This window comes from Adiantum capillus-veneris, chromosome 15, assembly GCF_014529385.1.
Source record: "Adiantum capillus-veneris isolate H3 chromosome 15, ASM1452938v2, whole genome shotgun sequence".
NCBI lineage: Eukaryota > Viridiplantae > Streptophyta > Polypodiopsida > Polypodiales > Pteridaceae > Adiantum > Adiantum capillus-veneris.
Window position 1 is genome coordinate 95,813,971 of NC_140945.1, and position 11,571 is coordinate 95,825,541.

General features: G+C 38.3%; 1 pseudogene; it reads right to left on the reverse strand.

Moving 5' to 3' along the window:
• Positions 1–3,216: 3,216 nt before the first annotated feature.
• LOC147441110 (uncharacterized) lies at positions 3,217–6,464 on the reverse strand (annotated as a pseudogene).
• Between the last annotated feature and the right edge of the window lie 5,107 nt (positions 6,465–11,571).

Genomic DNA, 11,571 nt, shown 5'->3' on the forward strand with positions numbered 1-11,571 from the left:
CAGGGTTGGAACAGCACGGGACTAACACTAGCATACCATAGGTGTCGGCTTTGTATCCCTTCATAGAGGAGCTTAAAGTGCTGATATTGATGTTCTAAAATGTTACCTCACTCCTCATAGTCATGGAGCCATGAGTGATGTGGCATTTTGAGCCATTTTTTACCAATTTTGGGTAAATTTTGACCATTTTTGTCATTTTTAGCCCAAAAATGTCCTTTCTTGCTTGTACAAAGCCCAAACGAGCTGGGAAAATTCCCTTAAATTGTGGAAAACCCCCATTGGCCTTAAATTTTGTCTTGAACTTCATTTTACCACTTGGCAAGCACTCTAGATGTATCTCTTTTGCCCGTGCATGAAACTTGCTATTTTTAGATGAGATTGTCCGCATTGAACTTTTTAGGCAAAACGAGTGTGCCACTTCGATACCCTTGACATTTGTAAATTTCTAAAGCAAAAAAGGCATTTATTTATGTGAAAAAACATGCCATAGTGCCACATTTAGGGCCTCGATAAAACTGGGCATGGTATATATAGAGCTGCAGCCGTGGCATCTATTTTTGCATATATCACACTATGTGCATCATAGCATTTGGTCCCACATAACAAAAGCATTGAGAGTGAGGTAGATATTTTAGTTTCACATTATGCATGTGCCACGGAATGACATTCACCCTCTCTAAACCTGCACATCCTCCAGCATGTGCCACACATATCTTTTGCAGGTTCAGTCTTCATTTAAATCAACATACATATCAATTTTGTCATCACTTGCAACGAAGTCTAGTGCATCATCATCTCTTTCTTCATCTTCAGCCATAACATACTCATCAAAGCCTTCATTTTGACATTCTTGTGAAACAAGGGGATCTGTATCGCCTCTTCTTTCGAACAGTCTCATCGCAATGGGAATCTTCATTTTTGTCCCATCCAACTCATGCAAGGTATAAGTTGCATTCCCATGTACATGATTAACCACATAAGGACCAAACCATCTCTTTGGAAGCTTTCTTATTGTTGAATGTTGGTTATCAAGACTGCTGTCATACACCAACACCCAATCACTTTCCTCAATAGCTCTAAGTCTGAGTGCCTTTTATCAAATATGTCGGTATTCTTCAACCTTGCATCTTTTAATCGTGCTACTGCAATCTCAATAGCTTGAGGCCTTCTTTCTAATTTTTGTATGCGCAAACCAAGAAGGTCTTCCCCGCTCATTCCATTTTCCCAAGAAAATACATTCCATGTGGGAATTACATCCTCAATTGGCATTATAGGTTTCTGACCATACATCAACTCAAAAGGCATATAACCAGTAACTAAGCTATGTGTTGTACGATCATCCCATAAAGCATAAGACAATAGCCTAGGCCACTATCCCATTTTTCCTTTACAAGCCTTAGCCAAAGCTTTACTGAGATAGGAGCATACCCATGTTCTGATTTACCATTCCCTTCAGAATTTTATGTAGCAGTTAGAGCGAGTTTAATGCCCAATCTAGAGAAAAACTCCCTGAATTTTTCAGCATCCAACTCACCTCTATCAGCTCATAATGGCTAATCATATCGTCTAAGAGGAACTTACATATCCCAACCTAGAGAAAAACTCCCTGGCTTTGTCAGCATCCAACTCACCTCTATCAACTATGTTATTTTTCCAACACAGCCATAACGGCTAATCACATCGTCTAAGAGGAACTTACATATCCCTTCTGTGCTTTTTGTTCTTAAAGCACGACCTTCAACCTGGTTGGTCAAATCTTCACGTGCAAACACTAAGTATCTCATTTTCCATAAGCCCAATGGCATTGTAACCAAATCTACTACCAACTTATGGTGCATAGCCAGTGGCTATTTAGGGTGCAACCCATCACGATGACGTACATTTGAATGCATTTGACAGGTTTCACAAGAATCCACAAAATGAGATACATCTTTATACATACCTTTCCACCAATACCTCTCTTTGATTTTAGTAAAGGTATTTCATACACCTCTGTGCCCAGCATAAAGACTCTCATGAAACTTTTTAATAAGGTCTCTTTTAGTGTCCTCATCATTCATAGATAGCTCTCATTGGCATCCCATTTCTTTGTTTTGGATGCTTCCATAAGTATCCATCTTTCAAAAGTATCCATAGGCTTTTCTGCGTATTCTTTTGAACTTTTGATCATTTCACTCTTCTTGCCTTGTCAAAGTCCTCAGATAGCGTCCAATGAGCAACCACTCACCTTGATATAGGTCCTCTATAAATGACTCAAGTGCATTTGACAGGCAAACATGATCACCCTTGGCATGAGAGATACTATAGAACCTTGTGCCTACATTATCTCCCTTGACAACCATGTCTTCTTCATTTTCATACCTTGCTCTTGAAAGCATATCTGCAACAACTGGATTATCTTTTCCTGCAATATGCTTAAATTCTGGATTTAAGGACTTTATGTAGGCAATCCATCTCAACATAGCAATGTTTGGATTTGAGCAGCTTGTGATCATTCCAAGAAGGGGTAGGCAATCAGTCTCCACTATTACATTTGCTCCTATCAAATACTCTTTGTCACATTTTAATGTTGTGACTACTCCCCATTACTCTCTTTTTACCTGTGGATAGTTGTGTTAACGAGCACTTACGAACTTTTCTCCAAATCTCACCACATATCTCTTGCCATCATCATCATCTTGCCCAATCGCCCATCCAATTCTTGTGGGGCTAGTATCCGTTGTCGCATTTACATGTCTTCCACATTCATAGTTTACTTTCCTCAAAGTTGGAGACATAAGCAATAGCTTCTTTAGTTTTCTCATGGGATGGGTATGCCTTTCTTCCCATCGAAACTTTTGTTTCTTTCTCAAAAAATGATACAAAGGCTCTGCTACATGTGCATAATACGGAATCCAGATAACATAAAACACGTATGCACCCAAGAGCCTTCGAACCTCAGTCACATTTATACGTTTCTCTTTCATTCTTTGAATTACATCAATCTTTGCAGGACAAGTCCTTCTACCATATGGCCTGCACATATGTCCTACGATAAGAACTTCATTCACACCAAACACCGACTTTTGGCCAGACAAGGTAAGGTTCACCTCTTCTAGACTTGACAAGATATTATCACAATGGAGATCTAAGAGAGTGAGGGATAAAAAAGTTTGGGTTCTACCTCAAGATCCAGAACACATTCTATAAAAGTGTATACTTAATACAAATCTATTCTCAAATGATATCTTCAATGTCTTCAACATCTTCTTGACCTAAACTTGAGTGCCCTTTGTGTATTCAACCTGCTTCAAATTATCATGTTGAAGTAGAAATCATTTCCCAGAAGGAGAAATATCTCTATAATGTTTAATTTCCTTTGCAAGAGAATATCCAGTATATGCTAAATAACTTCTTGCAAGTGATCCTTGCATTGCATGATTATATCCAAAAACATTGTTAGCACACTCTTTCTCCAAAAAGGCTTACTTTGATAGCATTTGGATGAAGAGCATAGCCACCAAGATACTTTGAAAATGTCTTGTATACAAATAGAGGTATATAGCCTTAAGAGGAGTACTTCATGTGAAAAATAACTAAATCAGGACAAGCAAGGTACTTAATGTAGTGCTTCAGAGCAGCATCTTTGGTAAGATCAACGACTATAGATGATTGTCTTAAGAACTCATCTTTTGGTGGTTGAATCTACAAACATATAAAATCAATTCATCATTAGAAACACTGAAAGAAAAAAAAAAACTTATACAAATAAAGTGCTTACCGTAATATTCTCATCTGACACAAGTTGATTTTCCTTCCAAATATTTATCAGACCAACATTTTCTATTTTGAGATCTGACTCTTGAATGATCGGTACATCTTTATCTTGTTCATATTTGTTGAGAACAGAGCTATGGAGGCTGTTGGCGAGAAACCATGGCGTGCATCAGCTTGCAGAGAAACGAGAGAGAGAGAGAGAGAGAGAGAGAGAGAGAGAGAGAGAGAGAGAGAGAGAGAGAGAGAGAGAGAGAGTCGATTGCAAATAAAAAATAACACTACATGCCTATTGCATTAAAATGTCTTTACATATATAAATTTATGAAGTGATATCGACCACTCCTTGACTCATGCAATCTTCATTAAGCCTCTGCATGTGTGAAGAGGTGTTCCCACAGGCTAGACATCACTACAAAGGGAATGAATACCCAACAACCCCCCCTGAAGCCCAAACCACTGACAATGGACTCAAGACAGACAAACCATGGTAGAGTCCAATCACCTAAAACGATGAGTAGAAGTCTCCCCCTTGACTATGGCATAGGTGTGTGTGTACTTCCCTCAAACAACCATCAATGTGAGACATACCAAAACCCGACCAAACAACAAAGGGTGGTCTTACCATTATATTTTTATGGTAGTGTTTATAACCCATACAATTATTGAGAAATAACTGACATAAAGGAAACATAAAGACAGACTAAAGAAAAACAAACTACAGGACATCACTTTCTACCAAAAGCATTGGTGTTGCATCATCTTCATCATATTGAAATTCCTCTTGTTCTTCTTAAAGAATTTGTTCAAAGGATGATTAGTCTCTCCACAATGGGTGGAAGGATTTTTGCTGAAACAATCCTTGGTTTGATGGTTGCTGCGTCCACATATTGCACAAGGTCTAGTGCTAGTAGTAGGCCTAGTTGAATTGGCAGTTGAAGTGCAACCACGAGCTACATATTATGGTACAAAAGAGCTGATTCGTGGTACTCATTTCTCTTCTTCCTGCAATGAGTTAACAATACCATCCAAAGAAGGTACATGATCTTTCTCCTTTAAAATAGTGACAATTTGACGATATTCTACCTGTAGGCTATTCAGAAAAATGGCTATCAGATCTTCATCTGGCATAGGGGCTTCAACATAAACTAGCTGTGTTTTGATCCTCTTCAGTCTATTAGCTAAAGCTGCAATGTTTTCATCTTCATGCATGCGAAGAGAATATAATTCCTTATTTAAACTCATTTTTGAAAACTTAGCTTTTGCACCAAATAGCTTTTCTAACTCTATCGAGGCAGCACTTGAAGAATCAACATCATCCAAATAATGAATAAAGTCGTCTTCCAAGGAAGTTCGAATGATACCAAAAGCTTGTTCATCTTTCCTCTATTGCTCGGCAAAGAGGGCTCGAGTTAGTGCAGCTGTAGCGCCTGCTTCGTCGGTTGCGAGAGGCTTGACCACGTTCCATAAGTTTTTCCTCATCAAATAGCCTTTTACCTTGATCTGCCAAGTGTGGAAAGAGGATCCATTACATTTGTCGACTTTCGACTCCATGTTGAAGTCTTTCAGAAGCTTGATAATAAAATTGTGGTGTTAATTATTTCACCAGAACCTTCAAAGAGGTGGTCTTCGTCTCCAACGGTCTATGTATGCACCTTAGAGAGCATATTGAGATAGTTCTCACAGAAATTTACTGTTTTTGAGCTTGTGAAAACGCCTTCAAAATTGCAAGCCTATTGAGCACCGAGCATGTAAGCATGAAAGAAGCTTGCGAGGGTAGAAATTGTGAGGGTGATCAGGCCCTTGCTTAAGGACAAGGACATAAAATAGGAAAGGCCACTTATATTTAATCAATGTGAAAGAACAAAAAAATAATCAATGGTGAGCTCTGCAGGCAGGCGACAGGCCGATTGGGCAGTTTTCTTCACAGCGGGCTCAAGAGGTTGAATTGGTGGGTGCTACAGTGTCAACAAATGCTTCTCAAGCGAGGGTGTTCAACCTGCTGCCGGTTTTTCTCGGCTTGCAGCAGGTTGACACGCTTCTATCTCTTGCTGTAAAGTGGCTGCTCCCGCGCTGTGTTGACTCGAGCCGAGAGAACCTTGCTCTGATACCATGTGTTGAGAGCAGGGCTTAGAGGCTATTGGCGAGAAGCCATGGCGTGCATCAGCTTGCAGAGAAACACGAGAGAGAGAGAGAGAGAGAGAGAGAGAGAGAGAGAGAGAGAGAGAGAGAGAGTCGGTTGCAAATAAAAAATAACGCTATATGCCTATTGCATTAAAATGTCTTTACATGTATAACTTTGTGAAGTGATATTGACCACTCCTTGACTCATGAAATCTCCACTAAGCCTCTGCATGAGTGAAGAGGTGTTCCCACAAGCTAGACATCACTGCAAAGGGCTTGAATACCCAACAATATTCATTTTCACTATCCACTTCTGAAAGATGAGGATCTGTTATATTCTCTTGTGCCTTGAGAAACTCTTCTTCGGTAGGCTCTTTATACTTAAGAGCTTCATTGAAACAAATCTCCAATGCTTTATGAAGCTCAAAGCAAACATCCAACTTGCCTAAAAGAGGATATTTTTCTACAAAATCTTTGTATTTTATTGACTCTTCATCAGTCCCAACATTATAGTTCAAGTGTTGTGCCAAAATAGCATACAATACATCCTCTCGTAAACCAAATGACCTTTGGATATCTGAAAGCATTATATATTCTCCATGGCCAAGAGGAAATCATGGTAGAATAGGCACGGGCAATTTTCCTTTAAAAGAAGGGTACAAGGACTTCTCCAATGCAATACTATCTTCTCGAATCCTGGAAAGTTGAAGACTCAACTTCTTGCCGCTCTTTTTCTACATGAAGAGCTTCTTCATTGTCTTGTTCATGTTTGATCACTTCACTTGATTTAAAGTTACTTTCATCCCTTTCTTCTTCTTCATCATCACTATCTCTTAAGAACAAAAACACAATAAACCCCGCCCTTTCTTTAATAGTCTACATTTGTGATTGCACTTTGGACATTTTGGAAGATTTCGTTTGACATTTTTTGATAAGGTAGAATAATTTTTGTTAAGCCTAGAGGATTGTGATGGATTCTTTTGAACCAAATCTATAGCGTGAATATATTCTTCATCAAGATATAGTACCATTCTTGAATCCACAAACTGATCAAACTGTTTGTTGTACTCCTGTAAACCTTCTTTGTGAAATATAAGAGTTTCTTCAAGTTCAAAAGGAGTATTAAACATTGTATAAAATGAATCATACAATTCCATGGCTCCACAATCATATATAAATTATTCCAATAGAATCTTGTGATTGTTTTTATCTGTAATAACAAATGTCTATATTAGAAGCACAAGGTCATAATGCAATATGTAAAAGCCTCTCTTAAAATGTGCGTGTGTGCGTGCACGTGCGCGTGTGTGTGTGCGTGTGCGTGTGTGTGTGTGTGTAGCTGTTTAATCTTAGATAATAAGACATAATTGAACTTTTACATTTAAAAGACAGCTGGCAATGGAACAAAGAATAGTTAAGTACATAAACAACTCAGTATTAGAATTATTTAAGTACAATATTTGTAAAGAAGAGGTCCCCTTCCAGTATACAGATAGTAAACGAACTTCCCAAGTCATAAGTGAGTATTCCATCCAGTGTAGGTCAGCTTTGCCAAAGTCAAAAAAAACTTCCAAGATAAGATAGAGTCCTTACCTGCATCCATCCAAAAAAGACAACATATTGTTAGCCTTGGATGTGTTTTATAGGTATCAATGGACTATACCAATTGTTATCAATGTCCATCTTACAAACTTTTTCACTTTAACAAGCTTAGTAATTTATGTAAAAAATGTTCTTGTTTTCTCTCTTTTGTATACCCAAGTTTCTAGCAAAAAATATTATTCTGATTAGAATGCTACCACCCCTTCTAATCCAAGTGTCATAATCCCCCATCAAAATATCCTTCCAGATTAATGAAACTCCACCATATCAATTGATAAAAGAAGCTATAAAAAATTCCATTTATAGTTCAAAAAAATATCAAGCTTTTTTATGTTTGTTTAGGTCAAATAAAGTTTATGCTCATCATGGTACATGGAATCTAAAACTTCCCTTAGTTTGTATATCATTTACCTTATATATCTCTCAGCATACCAAGTGGCAAGGAGCCCTTGCAGTATTAAAAGCAAGTCCTCATTTTAAACCATGAAGTTTAGAGAAATAAGTGCCATTATGATTTTTTGTTTCCAAATTTACCTGTCTTTGTGATACAAAGTACTGTAATACCTTAACAAGACAACCAGTAATGAAATAGGCCCAATATTCGTAAGCATTCGGGAACAAATCCAAAACACCAAGTAACTTAAAAACAATCCTATACCCATATGCAGCTGGCGGGCCAAGCCTCCCAAATTTTACCATAAGCCAGAACAAAGTGTTCATTTGTAACTAGTATCGATTCTAAAACAAGAAGATAACCGGAACCATATTATTCCTATGCCAAGCCAAGCAGCACATACCATATACCCACATATTATGGTGCAAAAAATAATGCAATCCAAAAACGGTCCCCCATTGTATACTTACCTCAATTGATAGAGGTTCCTTAGTAAGAAAAAGGTGTTATTAAGCAACAAGTGCAACAGAACTTTGATTTATTGTTTAAGAATTTACACCTACCAAGTGAATTCAGCAAAAGTACTTCTCTATCTTATCAAAAGCTACCTAGTTAGTGAGTTGGTACATCATTCGTATGAAGTCGGGCTAACCATCCCCACAAACCATAATAAATAGTGTGCAATAAGTCGGAACCATACTCCTCATATTCACATAGCCCACCCAATGGGTCTTACCAGGTTTTTAAATTAACAGTGATCGATTAAGCCATGCTTATGCGACAATATCAAGCCAATCCCAAACTACACCTGCTCATGCAATTACCTCATTAAAGCCAGTCAAGTAATGAACCAATACAGCATTGGTTAGCACCTAGGGAAAACACCCTTTTGAACCTTTTTGAGAAAACTGTCAATATTCGTGCATAGCAAGTGTATCCTAGGCTAAGCCAGCCAAGCGATAACAACCCCAATTTTCATTTTCCACTACCAGTGGATGTAAAGTGACAATTTTTACCGACCATCCTTAACAACATTTACCATGTTGAGTAAAAAAGAACACACGGTGAGCATTCGTATGCAGCTGGGCCAACCATCCCCATAGTAGGTTAAAGCAAGTGTAACCTAGGCCAAGCCATCCAAGTGGCAACAACCCAAGTTTCATTTTCCACTACCAGTGGATGTAAAGTGACAGTATTTACCGACCATCCAATTTCTAGCCATATTTACCATGCTGAGTAAAAACCACACACAGTGAGCCAATGCATAAGGCAGATGATGCCATACTATTCTTTCAGTAAAACAATCAGTTTGCAACGAAAAAGTTATGATAGTAGTTTAAGCAGAGTAGTCAGCCACCCCCCCTTTTTTTTTACCCTGCAATGAAAAATAAAAGAGTCCAAGAGAGCAGACCTGTGTATTAGAAGCGGTGAGTTCCATGCTTAATGTCAAGACACAACAGAGTTTACACTAGGCACAGTAACAACCAAGCAAAGCTAAGTGAGGGCCTGAGAAATGTCCTCACCTCTTTATATAGAAGAAGGATGGAGCCGGCCCGCCAGATCTTGGTTTATGAGTACAATCTCCATGAGTGAACAAACAGCATTACACGATGGTGATGCCACCTATGATTTGCAGAGAGAGCCGCAGCGCCATCACGGCAAGTAGATGGTAATAGGGTAGTAAAACCCCTTTAGGTAAAACCCTATGTGTAGATAATAGATACGGGCTTAGTCCCATGGTGAGGTGGTGAAAAACCCAAAAAAACCTATAACTTAAGTCCCACTGTGTGTGTGTGTGTGTGTGTGTGTGTGTGTGTGTGTGTGTGTGTGTACCCGCCCTTACCTAGGCGCCATACACAATGGGTTGATAGTAGGCCCATTGTGTATAGGCCTACTACCTTATAAGATAAATGAGTTTATCCTAGTTAAAGTTCAACCCAAGCCAATTATGTTGGGTGAGAGATTATGTTATAATGTTGCACACCTGGTTCCTATTAAACCCGTTAATGCAATACTTTTTTATTAGTAACATAACATCCTCCCAGGCAAGAAAAAGACTAGAGGAAGAATAGAAAATTAGATGTAGCAGGCTGATACATGAGCTAATAGCAGCCTTGTGAGGCCTATTGCCATTCTTTTTTATGAATTCCACTAGTGGTAGGTATATCTCTTTTCCAAACAAATCTTAGATTGTATCCACCAACAGACGGAACCAGAAGAGAGATACAGAGGTTACGGAATTGAACTGATGTGTAAAAAGCCCCATTGGGTGTAATGATCTCATGTAAAGATGTGGGTTTGATTTTAAGGAAGTGAGGATAAATCATACAAATGTTTTTGAGGAAGTCACTATTGTTGACACTTAGTAAGTCATCCCTATATCTATAGGTATGTGTGAACTGTGAAAATTTATTTTTGCAAGATTCCATGGCTTTGAGGAACCAATTGTATTAAAAAAAAGCAAGGTAAATATTACACATAAGTGGAGAACAAGAGAATCCCATGGGGATGCCTAGGCATTGGTTCAAGCAAAACCCTCCAGAAACTATAGTGCAGTTACAAGCAGCCAAGAGATGAAAGAGCTAAGCTTTGCTTCATTGAAGTGTAGTGAGTGTAAGGAGTGGGTTTTTTTAATCCACTTGGGTTTTTTCAAAAGAGATATGTAAAACATTTTCTTCTTTCTAGCATTGGAGAAATCCATTTTAATCACTTTTGCAAGGATGGTCTTAAGGCCAATATCCCCATCGAGTGGAATATTTTCGTAACATTGTGTAATGTCTGCGGTAAAAATGTGGAAGATTTGTTGTGGAAGGTTAAGCGAGACTTTAGTAGAGTTTATCGTAAGCCAAAAGGGGTTGTACAAAATATGAAAGAAGACCTTTCTGCTCAGTGGCACAAATAAGTTCAAATTCGGCTAGTATATGGTCAAGGCATAGCGTCATATCCTTGGTGATATCAGTAAAGATACCATTGGAAGCATCAAATATCCATCTAAACTTATGCTTATGAATTCTATAGGTGGAAAATAGTACAGGTAGTGTAGTGTTCTGTACAGGGTAGCCTAAATTTCCTAAGTATTTTGAGATATCGGTAACAGTTTGTAGTGAAGAGTTAATACTACAGAATTCCATTCTAGATACACGATCGTGAGCAGCCTTCCAAGCAAGGTATTTACAAATAAGACTGGGACAGTTAGAGCTTTTGTCAAGCCCGACAACAAACCATTTATCAGAATTTTTTTGAAACTCAAAAGCTAGCTGTGATGTAAGCCAGGATTCATTAGAGTATAACCATTTTCTAGGTATTTGTGATATTTTTTGAAGGAAGCATTCCTTCACAACTTTCATTAAGTCCGGTAGAAATGTCATCTCCAGTTGGAGAGCACTGACAAGGTCAGTGAGGTAGCTTAGTATAGCTGATAGACCAAGGTAGGGGTTTTTGGTAAAGTTAGGTATATGGTTGAGCCCATTGGCCAAGATTCTACGTACCTTAGTATTTTCAATAATGCTAAGATCACAAGTACAAACATGTTTTCCATATGACTCAAAGTTCCTGCAAAAGGTGGTAAATTGAAAGTAAGTACAATTGGAATAGAATCCAGTCGAAGAAAGTCATTACGATAGACTAAATTCTTTACGGGATGTTGATCCTTCCATCCTACGAGTATATATCAAGTAATTTGTGATTGCCAAAAACTA